Below are 21,157 nucleotides of genomic sequence, written 5' to 3'. Positions count from 1 at the left end.
CTAATTCATAAAATGAATGACAATCAATATGATATGTTTGTCTTGCTCAATGTCCACTCAGGTGAAGCTCTTGGATTCTCACCAACTGGCATTACTGATGGGGGCAGGAATAGTGGGGCCAGTTAGGCTGAGCATGGGGAAGACATTGAGCATGTTATTTCTTATAGTTAACCTTGTTTTAGCTTGAATTTCTTGCCATATGCCTGAAATAACTATTCCAAATAATATTCTTGCTATAAGGAGAATCCAAATTAAACTGCTAATGTTATACTTGCATAAAAATTCTGAAAAAAAATTGTACCAGTTCATGTATCAAAAGGTAGATCATAGAAGCTACATGCAAGATAATGAAATTGGATTGCTTTCTCACACCACATACAAAAATAAACTCAAAATGGATTCCAGACCTAAATGTAAGGCCTGAAACCCTGAAACTCCTCAGAGAAAACATAAGCAGTAAACTCTTGAAGATAGGCTTTAGCAATTTTTTTCTGGATAATTCATCCATTCAAGTTTTATCATGAGATTGTAGCTATTCAGTCACATCTTCAGGCTTCATTTCTAATTTTAGTTCTCATGCTGTTTCTACCACAGCTGCAGTTACTTCCTCCACTGAATCCTTGAACCCCTCAAATTCATCCAAGAGAATTGGAATCAGTTTCTTCCAAACTCCTGTGAATGTTGATACTTTGACTTTTCCCCATGAATCACAAATGTTCATAATGGTATTTCTAAGGGTAAATCCTTCCCAGAAGGTTTTCAGTTTGCTTTGCCCAGTCCCATCAGAAGTTACTATCTATAGCAGCTGTTGCTTACAAAATGTAGTCTTTAAATAATAAGACTTGAAAGTGGAAATTACTCCTAGATGCATGAGCTACCAAATGGATGTTGTGTCAGCAGTCATGAAAACAACATTATTCTCACTGTCCATCCCCATCAGAGTTCTTGGGTGACCAGATGCATTGCCATTGAGCAGTAGGTTTCAATAGTGGGCTTAAAATGTTCAGCAAATCATGTTATAAGCAGATAAGCTGTCACACCAGCTGCATTAGCTCCTAACAAGAAGAGTCAGCCTGTTCTTTAAAGCTTTGAAGCCAGGCATTGAATTCTCCTCACTAGCTGTGAAAACACTAAATGGCATCTTCTTCATACAGATGGCTATTTCATCTATGTTGAAAATCTGTTCTTTAGTGTAGCCACCTTCATTCATTTTCTTAGGTAGATCTCCTGGGTAACTTGTAGCAGGTTCTATTACCAGCACTTGCTGCTTCATCTTGCACTTTTATGTTATGGAGATGGCTTTTCCGTAACCTTCGTGAACCAACCTCTGCTAGCTCTACACTTTTCTTCTGCAGCTTCTTCACCTCTCAGCCTTCATACAGTTGAGAGAATTAAGGCCTTGCTCTAGATTAGGCTTTGGCATAAGGAAATGTAGCTGGTTTGGTCTTCTACCCAGACTGCTCAGACTTTCTCTGTATCAGCAAAAGGCTCTTTCACTTTCTTACCATTCATGCCTTCACTGAAGTAGATTTGTTAATTTCTTCAAAAGCTTTCCATTTGCATTCACAGTTTAGCTAACTGACTCAAGAAGCCTAATTTCCATCCCATCTCAGCTTTCAACATGTCTTCCTTACTAAGCTTTATCATTTCTAGCTTTTGATTTAAAGTGGGAGACATATGACTCTCCCTTTCACGTGAACATTTAGAGACCGTTGTTGGGTTATTAGCTGACTTCACCTCAATACTGTGCATCTCTGCAAGTAGGGAGATCTCAGGAGAGAGATGCGGGAGACAGCTGGTAGGTGGAGCAGACAGAACACATACTGTGTGTACTGATTAAGTTCACCATCATATATGGGAATGATTCATGGGACCCCAAAACAATTAGAATAGTAACATAAAAGAGCACTGATCACAGATCACCATAACAAATATAATGAAAAAGTTTGAAATATTGAGGATATTACCAAAATGCCTCACTGAGACACAAAGTGAGCAAAAGCTGTTGGGAAAATGGTGCCAATAGAGTTGCTCAACACAGGGTTGCCACAAACCTTCAATTTGCTATATCTGCCAAATGCGATAAAAGGAAGTGCAATAAAATGTGGTACATCTGTATGAATAATCGTCCTTAATAATGATAATGAATCATTTTTGAATACTATTTCTCTGCCAATCACCAAATTATTTCTCAATATCTAGCAGTTATTTAGATTTTATTCACATTTTTAAGATGAAGAACATAAAGCTCAAAGAGATGAAGTTACCACCCTTAAGCTTACTAGAGTTTATAAGAACTTATCTGAAAATACTCCTTCTGACTCAAACTTATGTCATGAGGAAAGATGTTTAACATATAAGTAAATTCTGTAAAATAGATTATCATTGGTTTCCAGGAGGCTATTTTAAGAAGTGTTAAAATTAAAATTATGAATAGTTATGGATTAGATAGGTAAGGAAAGTTATTAAGGATTAAATAATAGTCATTATTTGAAATGTAAGAATTTTCCTCTGAAGTCACCACACATTTTAATGTATTGGTATGCCTTTAAAGATTTTGGCACACATTTAAAAATATGGTATATTTTTTCTTGAATGCTGTCTGTTAAAAACAGATATGACAAAAATTCAGTCTGTGTATTGTCATTTTGTGTCAAATTCTTTTAAGCTAACCTTAATTCCTGGAGAGCTTTATTCCTAGCTCACCATTTTAAGATATTATATTACTCAGATGTTATTTTAACATTATCCAGATGATTCCTTCATTGTGTAAACTGCTCTCAACTAAAGGAGGAAGAAATTATTTTGGATAGTTGAAGTGGTGTTGTAATTAAAGGATGTACCATTACCTAGACCTTAGGACTGCATTATTATAATTTAAAATATTCTAAAAATCACTTTGCATAAAAGTATTAATGAATGAGAAGTCAGAGTGATTTAAATACTTGTACAAAGTATATACTTAGTGCTTCTTTAGGAAGCACACTTTCATCAGTTTTTCAATCCTAAGGATTAAAGGGCAACAAAAATGAGTTTATGACAAGTATTTGTATCAGTTTGTCATATTCTAACTATAGATACTAAGCTAATTGCTTTACCTTATATTTATCAAAGGCAAATCCTGAAAACATACATGAATAAAAATGTTTAGTTTTTCAAGCAAAAAAGTATATTGTATGAATTTTAATATAACATAAATCAATAAATAAAAATAACAAATAAATATATATATAGCCCATGAAAAAGTCAATATTGAGAGTATTATCAAAATATTTTACAGAATATACATACTTTTCTCTAGATAATTTTAGATTTTATCAATCAACAGTCATGTTATTTATGACAGGATTTATTTCCTCTTTCTGATGCTTATTATCTCTTGTGATTTTCTTACTGTTTTTTATTTTTTATGATCAGTACAATGCCTGATAGAAGTGGTTATAGAGGCCTTTACCTGGTTCCTGATTTTAGGTAAAAAATCTTTCAATGATTTGTTATGGGTAGGATATCTACTTAGACTTTTTGTTAATATTCTAAACATATTAAGAAAGGTCTTTTTCTTTCCTACTTTTCAATATTTTATTATTATGATTTGATATTTTATTTTATAAAATGTTTTCAAGCATGTTTACAAATAATCAGGTTGTTTTTTTCCTTTCTTATGTAGTGAAAGAGATTAAAATGAGTATCAAGCCAAAAAAAACTTCAACTCCTAGAATGCTCTTCATTAGATTGGAGATCATTTTATATTTTATATAAACATGAAATGTATTTTTATTGTATTTGATTTTATATTTTGTTCAAGATATTTCATCTAGGCTCATGAGCAAGACTTATCTGTAACTTTCCTTTCTTTTGATGTTCCTTTTTTCTTTCTTTCTTTCCTTCCTTCCTTCCTTCGTTCCTTCCTTCCTTCCTTCCTTCCTTCCTTCCTTCCTTCTTTCTTTCTTTGCCCTCTCATATTTATTGATCAAATGGTTGTTAACAACAATAAAATTCTGTATAGGGGACTCAATGCACAATCATTAATCAACCCCAAGCCTAATTCTCAACAGTCTCCAATCTTCTGAAGCATAACGAACAAGTTCTTACATGGTGAACAAATTCTTACATAGTGAATAAGTTCTTACATGGTGAACAGTACAAGGGCAGTCATATCACAGAAATTTTCGGTTTTGAACATGCATCATCAACTATAAACTATCAAGTCAGATATGATTATTCATTTGATTTTTATACTTGATTTATATGTGAATCCCGAATTTCTCCCTTATTTTTTTTTGATTTGCTATCAAGGTCATTTTGCTAAAATGTCCTCAGAAATTTTCCCTCTTTTTATTTTCTCTGGAGGAGTTTTTGTGAGGTGACTATAACTTCATTTCATATTTATTAAGAATGTTTAATTGCAAGAGATATTACAAGTGGTTTACTCAAACAAGGTGATGTTACATCAGTATTTTCTTAATCATCTGGATTAAAAAACTTCATTTGTGTATGCCTTTTCTTCATATTTACTCCAGGCTAGAAAATGAATATCTTATTTTATATATTATATATTTTTCTCTTTAAAATACAAAATCAACTTACAGAAGTACAGCATTAAGCCTAGTCTATTTCAATCATTATTGAAAGTAATAGCTTCCACAGACTTGATTACATTTAGTTTTCCAAGTGCATTACATTGAGGGAGATGATAAAATAGATTCTATTTAGTCAATATCCTGTCACAATTTAAAAAATATATTTAGTCCAAAGCTATTCCCAGATTATCAAAATAGTTTTATTAAGAAAAATATTTCTATTATGTAGAGTAAGAATGAAATGAAGTTACCTTGCTAATAACTCCTTTTGGATTTTACATTTACATTGTTTTCCAAATCATTTCTTCCAACTATATTTATTCTTGTGCCATTATGAGGAAAAGTGTGTAATAGATGATCATTAACTTTAAACATAAAGGTGAAATTTCATGTCACTTCAAGCTTTCACACGTAGAAAATACCTATCCAAAAGAAGACGGAACCTGTTGAAGGGTCCAGAGGGAATGTTAGGCAGAGACAGTTTGACAACCAGTTTAGTGAGTACGTTTTGGTCCCAAATTATATAAAAATGTGTAGTATCCTACTCTTCTTAAAAATGGACCATTTTCTCACATAGACAGAAACTGTAGCATTTATTTATTGTTGATGTATGTAACAATTTATCTTGATTACTATATGTCTCTCTATGTAGCAGGACTTATCTTTCCTGGTTTGAAGTGTAAAGCTGTAACATTTTTGTTGGAGTGTGTGTCTCAGAATAAAATAGTGTCGTTTTGCTTTTTGATATGACCTTGTCACTTGAGAAAGCATCACATTTTAGTGACATGATTTTAAATGCCTCTAAGACTTAGTTGAATTTACTGAGATATTTTTAAGAGTAATTACTTACCAGAAGTTGTCAGAGCACCTGTAGAGTATCAGCCTTCTTCAGGGCAGATATTTGAGACTCGTTAAAATGAATTAACACTCCTACCATTAATGTTTGATGGGAGACCATAGCGAAAAAGATGGATGCTTATATAATTGACATCCTTAACATTTAGAGCTGCATACTTAAATGCCAGAAACATAATTCTGAATAAAATGTCAGGACCTAACTCAATAATATTTAATGATGAAGTAGGAAAGGATGAACAGAAGTCATTTATATTATTAATGAAATTATTTAAAATAGGCTTAATTGTCTCCATGTGTCATTAAGAACTTTTTATTCATATTATTATTGCTTCTAAGAATAATTTAACAAAATATACAGCTTCTACCAGTCCAGAGATGTCAAAGCCCTTCTGATTCACATGACTGCAAATTTTTTTTCAAAATGAAAACAATTGTAATTGGTCATCAAAATATTTTAATTTTTTAGAGTTGCAACAGAAGCAAGTCCTGCTTTATTCTTGATTTTTTTACTCTTGGTCAACAAATAGATCATCTCCTACCTAATGACATACTTCATAAAGTTAATTTGTATTAGTAGAACTTGTATTCATATAGAAACTAAAAATAAAAACATGTAGTGCCAAAACAATATCCATTCAAAAATTATTAAGAAAATCAATTATTGATTAACCTGGTTGAGAAATAACTGGATGACAGATAACCATATTGCATATAAATATAGTTGCATAATTTTTTTGTTGTTATCATTAATCTACAATTACATGAAGAACATTATGTTTACTATGGTTCCCCCTTCACCAAGTCACCCCAATAAACCCCTTACAGTCACTGTCCATCAGTGTAGTAAGATGTTGCAGAATCACTACTTGTCTTCTCTGTGTTGCACACCACTCCCCATGCCCCCCCATATTATACATGCTAATCATAATACCCCCTTTCTTTTTCCCTGCCCTTATCCCTCCCTTCCCTTCCATTCTCCCCAATCCCTTTCCATTTGGTAACTGTTAGTCCTTTCTTGGGTTCTGTGATTCTGCTGCTATTTTTTTCCTTCAGTTTATCTTTGTTCTTATACTCCACAAATGAGTGAAATCATTTGGTATTTGTCTTTCTCTGACTGGCTTATTTCACTGAGCATAATACCCCCTAGCTCCATCCATGTTGTTGCAAATGATAGGATTTGTTTTCTTCTTATGGCTGAATAATATTCCATTGTGTATATGTACCACCTCTTCTTTATTCATACATCTACCAATGGACACTTAGGTTGCTTCCATTTCTTGGTGATTGTTAATAGTGCTGTGATAACCATAGGGGTGCATCTGTCTTTTTCAAACTGGAGTGATGCATTCTTAGGGTAAATTCCTAGAAGTGGAATTCCTGGGTCAAATGGTATTTCTATTTTGAGCATTCTGAGGAACCTCCATACTGCTTTCCATAGTGGTTGAACTAATTTACATTCCCACCAGCAGTGTAGGAGGGTTCCCCTTTCTCCACAACCTCGTCAACATTTGCTTTTGTTTGTCTTTTGGATGGTATCCATCATTACTGGTGTGAGGTGATATCTCACTGCAGTTTTAATTTGCATTTCTCTGATAACTAGTGATGTGGAGCATCTTTCCATGTGTCTGTGGCCATCTGAATTTCTTCTTTAGAGAACTGTCTGTTCAGCTCCTCTGCCTATTTTTTAATTGGATTATTTGCTTTTTAGGTGCATGAGCTCTTTATATATTTAGGATGTCAAGCCTTACCAGATCTGTCATTTATGGATATATTTATGAATATATTTATGAATATATTCTCCCATACTGTAGGGTACCCTTTTGTTCTATTGATGGTGTCCTTTGCTGTACAGAAGCTTCTCAACTTAATGTATTCCCACTTTTTTCATTTTTGCTTTTGTTTCCCTTGTCCAGAGAGAGATGTTCATGAAGAAGTTGCTCATGTTTATGTCCATGAGATTTTTGCCTATGCTTTTTTTCTAAGAGCTCTATGGTTTCATGAGTTACATTCATTCAGTTCTTTGATCCATTTCAAATTTACTGTTGTGTATGGGGTTAGACAGTGATCCAATTTTATTCTCTTACATGTAGCTGTCCAGTTTTGCAAGCACCATCTGTTGAAGAGACTGTCATTTCCCCATTGTATGTCCATGGCTCCTTTATCGTATATTAATTGGTCATATATGTTTGGGTTAATATCTGGAGTCTCTATTCTGTTCCACTGGTCTGTGGCTCTGTTATTGTGCCAGTACCAAGTTGTCTTGATTACTGTGGCTTTGTAGTAGAGCTTACTACAGTAAGCTCCAGTACTATGTTAAATAACAGTAGGGAGAGTGGGCATCCCTGTCTTGTTCCTGATCTCTGGAGGAAAAGCTGTCAGCTTCTCGCTGTTCAGTATGATGTTGGCTGTGGGTTTATCATATACGTCCTTTATTATGTTGAGGTACTTGCACTCTGTACCCATTTTGTTGAGAGTTTTTATCATGAATGGATGTTAAATTTTGTCAAATGCTTTTTCAGCATCTATGGAGATGATCATGTGGTTTTTGTCCTTCTTTTTGTTTATATGGTGGATGATGTTGAAGGATTTTCGAATATTGTACCATCCTTGCATCCCTGGGATGAATCCCACTTGGTCATGGTGTATGATCCTTTTGAAGTATTTTTGAATTCAGTTTGCTAATATTTTGTTGAGTATTTTTTCATCTTCGTTCATCAGGTATATTGGTCCATAATTTTGTTTTTTGGTGGGGTCTTTTCCTGGTTTTGGTATTAGGGTGATGTTGGCTTCATAGAATGAGTTTGTTAGTATTCCCTCCTCTTCTATTTTTTGGGAACTTTTAAGGAGAATGGGTATTATGTCTTCTCTGTATGTCTGATAAAAGTCTGGAGTAAATCCATCTGGCCCGGGGGTTTTGTTCTTGGGTAGTTTTTTGATAACTGCTTCAGTTTTTTTGTTCGTAACTGGTTTGTTTAATTTTTGTGTTTCTTCCTTAGTCAGTCTTGGAAGGCTATATTTTTCTAGGAAGTTGTCCATTTCTTCTAGGTTTTCCAGCTTGTTAGCATATAGGTTTTCATAGTATTCTCTAATAATTCTTTGTATTTCTGTGGGGTCCATTGTGATGTTTCCTTTCTTGTTTCTGATTCTGTTGGTGTGTGTTGATTCTCTTTTTCTCTTAATAAGTTTGGCTAGAGGCTTATATATTTTGTTTATTTTCTCAAAGAACCAGCTCTTGGTTTCATTGATTTTTTTCTATTGTTTTAATCTACTCAATTTTGTTTATTTCTTCTCTGATCTTTATTATGTCCCTCCTTCTGCTGACTACAGGCCTCTTTTATTCTTCTTTTTCCAATTTTGATAATTGCAACATTATAATATTCATTTGGGATTGTTCTTCCTTCTTCAAGTGTGCCTGGATTGCTATATACTTTCCTCTTAAGACTGCTTTTGCCACGTCCCACAGAAGTTGCGGCTTTGTGTTGTTGTTGTCATTTGTTTCCATATATTGCTTGATCTCTATTTTAATTAGGTCATTGATCCATTGATTATTTAGGAGAATGTTGTTAAGCCTCCATGTGTTTGTGAGCCTTTTTGCTTTCTTTGTTTTATACCTTTGTGGTTTGAAAAGTTGGTTGGTAGAAATTTCAATATTTTTGAATTTACCGAGGCTCTTTTTGTGGCCTTGTATGTGGTCTATTCTGGAGAGTGTTCCATGTGCACTTGAGAAGAATGTGTATCCTGTTGCTTTTGGATGTAGAGTTCTCTAGGTGTCTATTAGGTCCATCTGTTCTAGTGTGTTGTTCAGTGCCTCTGTATCCTTATTTATTTTCTGTCTGGTGGATCTATCCTTTGGGATGAGTGGCATGTTGAAGTCTCCTAAAATGAATGCATTGCATTCTATTTCCTCCTTTAGTTCTGTTTGTATTTGTTTCACATATGTTGGTGCTCCTGTGTTAGTTGCATATTTATTTATAATGGTTATATCCTCTTGTTGGACTGAGCCCTTTATCATTATGTATGTCCTTTATCTCTTGTTACTTTCTTTGTTTTGAAGTCTATTTTGTCTGATACTAGTACCTGCTTTTTTCTCCCTGTTGTTAGCATGAAATATGTTTTTCCATCCCTTGACTTTTGATCTGTGCATATCTTTGGGTTTCAGGTGAGTCTCTTGTAAACAGCATATAGATGGATCTTGCTTTTTTATCCATTCTATTACTCTGTGTCTTTTGATTGGTGCATTCAGTCCATTTACATTTAGGGTGATTATTGAAAGGTATATACTTATTGCCATGCCATTGCAGTCTTTAGATTTGTGGTGACCAAAGGTTCAAGGTTAGCTTCTTCAGTATCTTACTGTCTATCTTATCTTGCTTATTAAGCTATTATAAACACTGTCTGGTGATTCTTTGTTTCTCTCCCTTCTTATTCCTCCTCCTCCATTCTTTATATGTTGGTTGTTTTCTTCTGTGCTCTTATGTGTTTCCTTTAACTGCTTTTGTGGTTAGTTGATTTTATTTTTTGCCTTTTGTTAGTATTTGGTTGGTCTGCTTTCTTTGCTGTATTTTATTTTGTCTGGTGACATCTATTTAGTCTTAGAAGTGCTCCCATCTAGAGCAGTCCCTCTAAAATACCCTGTAGAGTTGGTTTGTGGGAGTCAAATTCCCTCGACTTTTGCTCGTCTGGGAATTGTTTAATCCCTCCATCATATTTAAATGATTATCGTTCTGGATACAGTATTCTTTGTTCAAGGCCCTTCTGTTTCATTGCATTAAATATATCATGCCATTCTCTTCTGGCCTGTAAGGTTTCTGTTGAGAAGTCTGATGATAGCCTGATGGGTTTTCCTTTGTAGGGGACCTTTTTCCTCTCTCTAGCTGCCTTTAAATCTCTGTCCTTGTCCTTGATCTTTGCCATTTTAATTATTATGTGTCTTGGTGTTGTCCTCCTTGGGTCATTTTGTTGGGAGTTCCCTTCTGTGGGCTGAGCAATTATTTCCTCCACCAGTTTGGGGAAGTTTTCAGTAATTATTTCTTCAATGACACTTTCTATCCCTTTTTCTCTCTCTTCTTCTGATACCCTTATAATGAGGATATTGTTCCTTTTGGATTGGTCACACAGTTCTCTTCATATTGTTTAATTCCTGGAGATCCTTTAATCTTTCTCTGCATCAGCTTCTATGCATTCCTGTTCTCTGGTTTCTATTCCATCAATGGCCTTTTGCATCTTATCCATTCTGCTTATAAATCCTTCCAGAGATTGTTTCATTTCTGTAATCTCCTTCCAGACTTCATCCCTTAGCTCTTGTATATTTCTCTGCAGCTCCATCAGCATGGTTATGACCTTTATTTTGAATTATTTTTCAGGGATATTGGTTAGGTCTATCTCCTTCTCAGTGGTCGTCTCTGTTTTTTTGGTCTGGATCAAATTCTTGTGCCTTTTCTTGGCGATAGAGTTAGTTGTGTGGAGCTGGTTCCTGTGTCAGCTGGGAGAACATCACTTCTTGCTGGTTTGTCTCCTTCCTCTCCTGGGAGAACAGCAACCCCTAGCAGCTTGTGCTGTGCAGCTGCACGCAGATGGGGTGTCTGGTTCTTGCCCGGCCGCTGTGGAAGTGGCCGCTATGGCGGAGGCACACCGGAGGGGGAATGGGCGGGAGGCTGTGTATCACCATGAGTGGCACATGAGCTGCCCTGCCACCCAGGGGTTTGGGGCCCCTGGAGTTCCCCAGGATTCCCAGTTACTGGGCTGATTGCACTAGGCCAGTTCTGTCCAGCTGTGAGGCCCCTATCCCTTTAAGATTTTCAAAGGGCACTCGCTTTTCTTTTGTCGCAGGGGCACCAGCTGCATGGACCTGCTCACAGGTTTTACTGTCCCTTTTCCCTAGTACCCAGCACCCCACGCACTGTGTGTCTGTGCTCTGGTGCGGGTGGTTAGGGCTGGGTGTTTAGCAGTCCTGGGCTCCCTCTCCCTCCCTGCTCTGACTCCTCTCCTCCTGCCAGGATCTGGGGTGAGGGGCGCTAGGGTCCCGCCTGGCCAGGGCTTTTATCTTACCCCCTTCATAAGGCGCTGGGTTCTCGCAGGTGTAGATGTAGTCTGGCTGTTGTCCTGTGTCTTCTGGTCTCTCTTTTAGGAATACTTGTATTTGTTGTATTTTCAAAATTATATATAGTCTTGGGAGGAGATTTCTGCTACTCTACTCAAACCGCCACCTTGGCTCTGCCCCTGGTTGCATAATTTTTAAGAGTAATTTTATGAAAATGAGGGGCTAGAGTTTTAAGAATAATTAACTTCATATTTAATAATAAAATGATGCTTTTGTGGAACTACTGTTTTTGTGGGGAGAGTACTTTAAAGGATGCTTTTTAAAAATCTTTACTAACTATATATCCAAGACTGTAAGAAACTTGGGCCATATTATAGTTTAGCTAGTCTTTTTGCTGAGCATTAAATCCTGTCATTATAATCTTAGTAACCTTTAAAAGAAAATATGCTACACTGTGGTAATCAAACTTATAGTTAAAACTACATCCATCAACATAGAGAAGGGTATTGAAGAGGATTCCTGCATGAGACAATGAATCATGCCCTTACTTCAGACAACAGAAGAAAGACTTGTCAACATTATAAAAATCGAATTCTGAGAAAATAGTAACAAGCATAAGGTAGTCTAAGGTATCAACCAGCATCCAGTATTTCTGAATATAATCATCTTTTCTGTGTCTACCTAGGCTGCAAAACAGTTAATCAATCTCCTGAGAATCAATATTCCCTCTCATAGTATTATTATAGTATAGTAATGGCTCTCAAATTGAAGTCCCGGGAACCTTCCAGGGACTCCGGAGGTCAGAACGATTGTCTGATAATTCCTTTTCGCTCACATTACCTCATGAGTGTACAGTGGACTTTTCAAAAGCTACAGGAGGAGTGATATTGCCACAGAGAGAATGCAAGAAGACAAACAAATCCAGCTTCTTCATTAAGCCAGTACTTAAGGAAATTTGCTGAAATGCAAAACAGTGTCACTCTTTTTACTACTGTTTTTTGTTTTGGAAACTAAGATTATTTTTAATAAACTAGGTAAGTCATGCAATGAGTTTATTATTGTTATTTTAAATGAATTAATTTTTCAGATTTAATTTCTAATATTGTAAATATTAATATATCTAGCCAAAAAGAATTATTTGAGCCCTTGTCTAGGATTATAGAGGCCCTAAGAGGAAATAGTTTGAGAACCAATCTTATACAGCATCTTTAATGACTGAGTTATTATTATTGCTGTTATCTATATTTGGAGTATCTTCTCCCCACTCCTGTACCACTGGAGAGCTAGCATTTTTTCTTAGCATGTACAATACTTCCCTATTATATGGTATATGCCAACTAGAGTTTTCAAATCTTTCACATTTCCAGGAAAAGCCTACACTACAAATGACCCCTTTGATTCGTGGAAAATTTTGTATCTTTAGCCTGATTATTTATCATTATTTAATAACAAGGAAGCTACTCAAGTATAGTACTTATAGATAGCTACTTTACCAAAACATTTTCCATTGTCAACACAATGGCAATCAAGTTATTATTTTTCTCCTTTACTGTAAGCAGTTTGGTTGCAAGGTAAATTCTATCTCTTCATTATATCTCCAACTCATAGTACACTTTCTGGAACAAAGTAATTACTCAAGTATTTGATGAATTAATAATGGTACTCATGGCAGAAATGCACGCATTATTTCCTAGTTATCCTGAACTTGTTAACTACACCCAACTCAGATTTACATTACTGCCCTATTCTTTTGAAAGATATATCTGCCCATTTCCCTTACTGTTTCAATGTATTAATCACCCATATGCAGAAATTATTTTCAAACTTTTAAATGAGTATTTCAAGTCATCTTTCAAATAAGTCTGTTTCCTTATTGTCCTCAGAAGGAAGTAAAAACTCTTTGCATGACATTCAAAGTCTCTTATTATCTGACTGAAATTTAAGTCAAAATCATAATTCTCCAGTGTCCTTTGAGTCATATTATGTCCCTTTGCCTTAGAAAGATTGATATTTTCCAAATATATAAATAATTCTGGCAATTCATATTTTTCATATAAAATAGTAATGACTTACTATTTCCAACATTATAGTTTTATCTAATTTGCCCAAGTTAAATTTCATAATATAAAGTTTGTTTTATGATCCTCTTTATTACAGTAATACTATTTCCCAGTATCACTTAATAGCTATTAAGTGATATCACTTACTTTAAACTGACTCTAACCATTTCTATTGGGTCTAAATGTATATGCACTGATGAATTTTATAATAATATGGCTTAATCAAATATTGTCATATTTTTCTTTGCATAATATTTATTTCCTCTGTACTATATTTTAGCTGGCTTTTGAATTTACAGTGAAACAAATAAAGAATGAGGAATTAAATCATATTTTAGCTACTTATTACTGCTAAATATTTGTCAATGAAAATAAAGTGCTTCATTTTGTATAACTTCTAAATATAAATTAATGCTGTATTTGTCCTTTTATTTTGTCTTTATGTAGCATTAATTTTGTCAATTTGGAGAATAAATAATTTAATGATCTGTGTTTCTTTTTCAAATTTCTAGTGATCATGTATGCCTATATGGTTTCCAAACTTTCTAAGAACATTGAAAGCTGTTACATTGCAATCTTCTTTTGATTAGACTACCTAGCCAGAAGAAAGTAATTACTGTACACTAGTTTTGTTCAGTGACAATTTAAATTTCTGAAGTTTTATTTCATGATGACAGAGGACTACTATTCACTTTAAAATTCAAACTTTACCATCAAGTCAAATTTGTTGTGTTTTAATTGAATTATTTAATTGGCTCTTGTTTCCTTAGCACCTATCTGTAATTATGAATATTGGGAAGATTTTTAAAGTTTATTTTAAAAATGCTAAATGTTTGAAATGACACATACTGCTACTTTTTGTGGGAGTTAAGTTCTTATGATGTCGGCTGTATCAATAGACTTGCAAGCATAGTAGGGTTTTAAAAAATACATATTTTTCTATTTCCCCAGAAATGGTGACTGGTAGTTATTTATAAGATATTTAGCAGATTCCTGATTAAAACTTTGAATACATAATTTATCTCCAGAATTAATATTCCTAGATAATAATGTTTCATGTTCATCACAATAAAGCTTGTTTATTTAATTATCATTACTTAAGTTACATTTTACCATAGCTCTCTTTACTATCTGTATATTATCAGAGTTGGAGAATTATTACAAACTGATTGTCATGGAAATTAATTCCATGTATGTTTCTTTTATAACTTTGAAATCAAAGTATACATTACATCAAATAATATTTTCTTTCATGTCTATGCATCACTTATAAAAATCTAAAATTAAACTAGTATAAGCATATTTTAAATAACTTATTTACCTGAAACTCCCTTGGGCACTATTTCTAATGTTGTAACATGATTCCATTTACCATATTGCAGAGACTCTGGAACCATCTGAAATTAAGTTCGCATAGTATTATTTTCATTTATTTCCTTAATTCAAAGACATATGAGCAAAATATATTTCAGTGATTTTTACAAGGAAATATGTTTTCCATTTTAATTATATTTGTGTGAGTTCTTTATTGCTCAACACTCTCAAAATTTTGAAACTATCAAAAACATTAAATTATATTAAATAAACTATAGAGTGCCTGTAGAAATTATGAAAACAATGAAACTCATGGTTTTTTTCATCACTATGAACAACTTCAGCAGGTCCCATACCTCCACCATTTCTTTGATGATCTATCACCTTTCTGTCCTCCTTCCCAGCACACACGTACCTAGCTTACCTTCCCAGGACTGTGTATGGTGATAGCTGGTACCTAGAATTGTCATGTATATAAATGTTGAATCACTATGTTGTACACCTGAAACTAATGTAATGTAATACCATGTGTCAACTACCCTTCAATAAAAAAATAACTATCTACAAAAAAAAGACTTAGAGATTTTTCCTTTGTTATTTTTCTATCACTGATTTCTGGGTTTTGGCTGGAAACTTGTCTTTGTAATTAATAAAACAGAAGAACAAAGTAAAACAAAACAAACAGAAAGATGTGCACAGAGGAAAGGCCATATGAGGACACAAGAAGGCTACTATCTGCAAGCCAAGCAGAGAGGAAGCTTCAGGGGAAATCAAGCCTGGTCTTCGATTTCTAGCTTTCCGAACTCTGTAGGCTCAGAGGGTGGGTGCTGATTCCACTAGCATCTGCTATTGGAAAGCAAGGTTTAGCAATGTCAGATATCCTCCAGGAGTTGTTCTATGTCCCTGGGAAAGCTGTCAACATGGCCCTGGCATGCAGGCAACAGGAAGCTCTCCTTCAGGTGCTGTTAGAAAAAAACAAACAGTTCACAGTTGATTTCAAGACCATGACTGATATATTAGTACAGAACGTTATGGAACAGAATATGCAGAGCAAATATCCAGTTTTGGAAAAAAATATTTTTGGAGGAGAATCCAAATAATTTACTAATAATTTAGGGGGAAAAATTGTCTTGAGTTTGTGTCCCACAGAAAAAGAAACAGCAGAACTTATCAAAATCCTTAATGGTAATAACTTGGAATGTGAAGCATTAGCCAGGATTATTGATCAGAATGTTGCCTTTACTTACCCTGAATTTGATTGACATCAGCATTCCATAGGCTATTCTGGGAATTTGGGTGAATCCCATATAAATTTACCAAGGTATAAAAGGTTCTTCTGACATTAAATCCAACCAAGTAATCTTCCCAGTGGAAGTCAATGCATCACTATTTTAACTGGTGTCTGTGACATGCAGACAGGGTTGTCCTTGTTGGGAGTCATAAATCAACCTTTTGTATTACAAGATCTAAACCTCCTGTGTTGGAAAGGGCTGTGTTACTGGGGCCTTTCTTCCCCGGGGACCAGTCTCCATTCATTCCAGCCTCCCATTTCTAAAGAAAAGGCAATGAAATACAGAGCCAATAAACTAAAATCACCAGTTCTGAGGAAGAATTCTCGCACCGGGTTCCAGCTATCATAAGGACAAAAAAGGAGACTTTCAAAATCCCATCATTATATGCATGTAGGTATAGCATGTTCTGGGCAGCCAGGGATGCTTTGCACACACCTTTGTGTTGTCCAAGGTCTTGTTGAACTTCACATCTTTCAGAAGATAGCATATTTCGATGGGTCTCTAGTGCTGCTCATGCCATACTCAGGGTCAAGAGTCAGGGAATGGTAGACTTTAAAAAATGCCTCTTCTAGAAGAGATCTAGAAATGAGGCTTGTGCCACAGTTGATGTACTGCGTGGAAAACAAATGCACCACTGAATTAAATTGATGTGCCAAAAGAGAGAACCAATTGTAGACTGATCAAGGGAGCAGTTGGGCGCATTCTTAAGCCTCCTCATCCCAAATCTTGCATCTTCAGATACATAGAATAGAGCAACCTTGTTCTCATGTAAACTTCTGAACTGTGAAACTATTGCCCCACATCTCTAACTTTTGAAAGAGCTTTGTCCAATTGATGCTCAGCATTTACCTTCTTGTTCTGAGGAGCATTTTTCCATTATGTGTTCATAGTAATATTTATTTCAATAATTGAGTGACATAGGGCAATTAAATATGTGTGTGGAATACTTTTTATTGTTATGTAGTTGACATATCATCATATTATTTTCAGATGTGTAACATAATGATTCGATATTTGTATATATTTTGAAATGAACATAATACCAAGTCTAGTTAACATCTGTTACCACACAGTAACAAATGTTTTTTCTTGTATGAGAACTTTCAAGATCTACTTTCTTAGCAACTTTCACATGTACAATACAGTACTGTTAACTACAATCACCATGCTTTACATTACATATCCCAGGACTTACTCATTCTTTGACCGAAAGTTTGCACCTTTCTGTCCCCTTCACTCACTTGTGAAGGTTTACTCCATGTGAAGGTCTTAAGAGTTGGAAGGAAAAAACTGTTTTTCTTCTAAATCAAGTCCACTTTATTTGAAAATTTTTACTTTCCACAAACTTATATGAAAATACCCATTCAAAATGTAGTTTGAACACAAAAATCAGGAGCAGGCATCACTGTGACATGCCCTACACAAGCATTCAACCAGATTGGTGAGGAAATCTGTCATGAAAGGCAGGTGATGTGTTTTGCGTCATTTAGCAACTGATCACAAGACACTGTGACACCCTCCTGGGGTGACCCGTACCCAACCAACCCCCCCTTTAGAAACATGCTGAGCCCGTCTGTTTCCGGTCAGTTCAACTGAAACGCAACAGAGGGGCGGTGGATGCTAGGACTGGAAACACTGCAGGGAGGGTCACATGCCCACCAGGCATGCCTGCCCTGGTCACCTCTTATACATACCCGCATACGGCGGCAGTGGCCGCCCGATCACACCCTGCGAGGTTCCATGGAAAGCATTTCCTTGTCATGTCTGGCACAGCTGCAGCTTCTGTTCACACCCAGACTCCAGGACCCTGGCCTCTGTTCAGTGACTTTACATAGCTGCTTGTCATCCCTGGGCGGCCTTCAGTCCCCTTCCATCTGGACTGCAGCAGACCCAGTCTTGTTTTGTTTAATTGCTGGGGATATCTTCCCATCACATCCAGTAGAACTATATGCTCCAAGGTAGGACAGACATTTCACAGACACTGAAGGCAAAATACTATTTGAATTATAATTTTAAAATCTGGGGATAAATGAAAGCATACCATCATTTCCCACAAATCATGGTATGTTCCATTGAAAAAAGGAATTTCAGGTTAAAGCACGGGAAAACACTGATGCTGCATTTCCCCTTGGAAACACAGTAAGACAAGCATTGTAAAGGTTATCTGAATGCCTATGGCAAAGAACCTTGCTATTTGGAATAACTGAATGTTTCCTACATTATTTTAATGAAGGAATACTTTCTCTAAATAATACTGAAAAATATCCTATGAAAATGCTGAAACACATTTCTTATAAGAAGCAGAGAATAGCCATTCTAATTTCATCCTTGAGGTTGGATTTCTTAGCCAAGATTCACTAAATGAATGGGAAATAAATCATGGTTCTTTGGGATAACCTAAGATCCTACAAGAATTCTCAAATATTTTAGATATTTTCTCTGTCTATTCCATCAACTAATAAAGTTGAAAATATACAATGAGAACCTGCAAAATATCTTTCTTCATTTCTCTCCTTGAATAATGGACTCATCATATGTTATATTATAAAATACTTATAAAATTTTTATAAAATCTCATTTGATAATTCACAAAACTTTGTTATGTGAATATTAGCCAATTAAAGAAAATGGTGTTCATTCATTTCTTCCGTTATTCATGAAGTATTTTATAGTGGTTATTCTCTGCCAGAAATTCTTAGATTTGCTGTGATTGAAGCCTCCTGACAGGTGGATTGATTTTTATTGAAAGGAGATTGATAACTTACAAAAAACTCAATAGTCCTAATAGTAATTGAATTCTAAAAGGAAAACTACGCTGGGTGATATAATAGTAAGTAAATGCAACCTTTAATCAAGTATATGGGAAAGTCAGAATTACAAGAAGGCAGTCATTCAAGGTTTTACCTTCTACACTGAGGTACCTAACGGTAAGGACGAATGACTCAAAGGCAAGAAAATATTTGGCTGGTGAGAGGAATGAAGACTAATGTGGGCTAGAGATTAGTAAACAAGGGAGACTGTGGTTGTTAGATGCAGTGACAGGCATGGTCAAGGACCACGGCCCTCTAGCAAAGAGCTTGGAATTTTGAGAAAATGGGGAGAGCTTTAACATTTAAAAATAAGAATGTAATGGATTGAAGGGAGGCACAATTGGAAGTATTGCACGTTCATTTATAATACTATTGTGGTAGAAAGGGTGAAAAATAATACGGTTTAACACAATGGATGTAGAAAGAAATAGACATATATACTGAAAGGATTTATTTGGGATGGGGAAAATCCATGTAAGAAGTCTGGGCAGAGATGAGGAAGTCAAAAGTTCTCTTTTTTCCATGTTAAGTTCAATATATTTGCTAGAAAATCAGGGTTGGTTATACTAATAAGCAGTGAAATTTACAAACCAAGGCTAGAAATGTAAACTTGGAAATCTTTGGCAGATATGTGTGTTTTAAAGCCATTTGTGAAGCTTATATCTCTTGGGAGTGAGAACAGCATACAAAGAGTGAATGATTTTGGACTGAACCCTGAGGCTTTCCAAAACTAAGAGTTTGAATAGAGGAGGAGCCAGCACATAAATCTTTCCAAGTGGAAGGCAATCTGGCAAATGAAGAGTGAATGTCAAGTGCTCTTAAAATTTAAGACAGATTAATTTTTAAATAAATGTTGAGAAATTATGATGGAACAAGTTTTCATTATTCTAGAGAACAGAAGGACACCTAAAGTTGTTTGTTTCATCCCAATGGACATTTCATTTTAACTTCTGACTTTCACTGGGGCCTTCTTCAGAAATTATATAGATATGGGAAGATGAGGTAGAAACAGGACTCCCTTTTACAACCTTAAAGTCAGTCTTATAGTTGCCTACTACCTCTCCTTACAAAAGTGGGTATTTTAAAAAATGAGAGGACTATAATAAATGCCTAGTGTCTTTTACTTTCTTGATATATGGACCTTATAAGAAGAAAAATATTTCCTGAAAAGAAAATACTAGAACAAAGAGAAGTTGGAAAAAATATACTACCAGTTTGGAGTGTCCTAAAAGTCAGAATTGAGTTTGCAGATTAAAGGAATTATTTATAATATTGAATTCTAATATCCAAGATTCTAGCTGTACCTGGAAAATTATAGAGCAGCTATATTTAGACAGAAAAAATGTTGTGCCATCTATGCAACATACAATGTGTCATTTAGTAGGAGGAGAGGCACTAGAGTCGGATTAGGAAGTATTGGTTATTTTAGATGGACCAGAGGAGGAGATTGGAATTTTTTTTCTTTTTCTGATAACTGAATAGTTTATATAGCATGACTTAAAGTATTCCTTGTTCTATGTGAATCCCTTTTGCCAGTCAAGGCAAATATCCATGTATTGGTCACTTTGTAACTTTTATAACTGAGAGTTTAAACTTGGTAAAGTAAGGCTATGTACCCAATGATCCCCTATCTCTAACCATTGTGACTTACCCTATCCTATTTTTTCTTGATATTTTCTTAACATTCACAGCCGCCTAAGAACTCCTTTTTGCCTTATTAGAAGTTGCATTCTAAAACACCACTCCACATATCATGAAACAGCATTATTACCTCACATGCTTCCTTTCTTTCTGACTTACCACCACTGAATGGCATTTATATTTGTGAGCCTCTTAAGGAATGGAATGATTATGTTTTTAACTTTCACTTTCCCTTTTAAAATCCTCATGTCCTAAAAACTTCTTAATCATTGCAAACAAAATTAAGAGGTTCATGAATTTCTTTCTATTTACATGATGTTAGATGATAGTAAACTTTTTTTACCCAAATACTTATTCTTACAAATTCTCTTTATGGAAACAATTTGAATACTTCGTTGAAAAACATTTTAAATACAAATCATCTCACATGTAAAATTGTTTTTCATGTATTCATCTTAGAGATGTTGAGTTTATTAAGACATCATTACTTTGTTTTTGGAAGTCTTGGTGACGACAATTTGTCAAAAAAGAATTTTACTTGTCAGGAATCATCGACCATTTT

The 21,157-nt window shown here is 35.0% G+C and overlaps 1 pseudogene; it reads left to right on the top strand.

Moving 5' to 3' along the window:
* The first annotated feature begins 15,721 nt into the window (after nucleotides 1-15,721).
* On the top strand, nucleotides 15,722-16,716 carry LOC118917421 (inositol polyphosphate 1-phosphatase-like; annotated as a pseudogene).
* Nucleotides 16,717-21,157: the final 4,441 nt, after the last annotated feature.

Source organism: Manis pentadactyla, chromosome 5 (assembly GCF_030020395.1).
Source record: "Manis pentadactyla isolate mManPen7 chromosome 5, mManPen7.hap1, whole genome shotgun sequence".
NCBI lineage: Eukaryota > Metazoa > Chordata > Mammalia > Pholidota > Manidae > Manis > Manis pentadactyla.
Note: the sequence above shows the minus strand (reverse complement) of the source record. Positions and strands in the feature narration are given on the sequence as shown.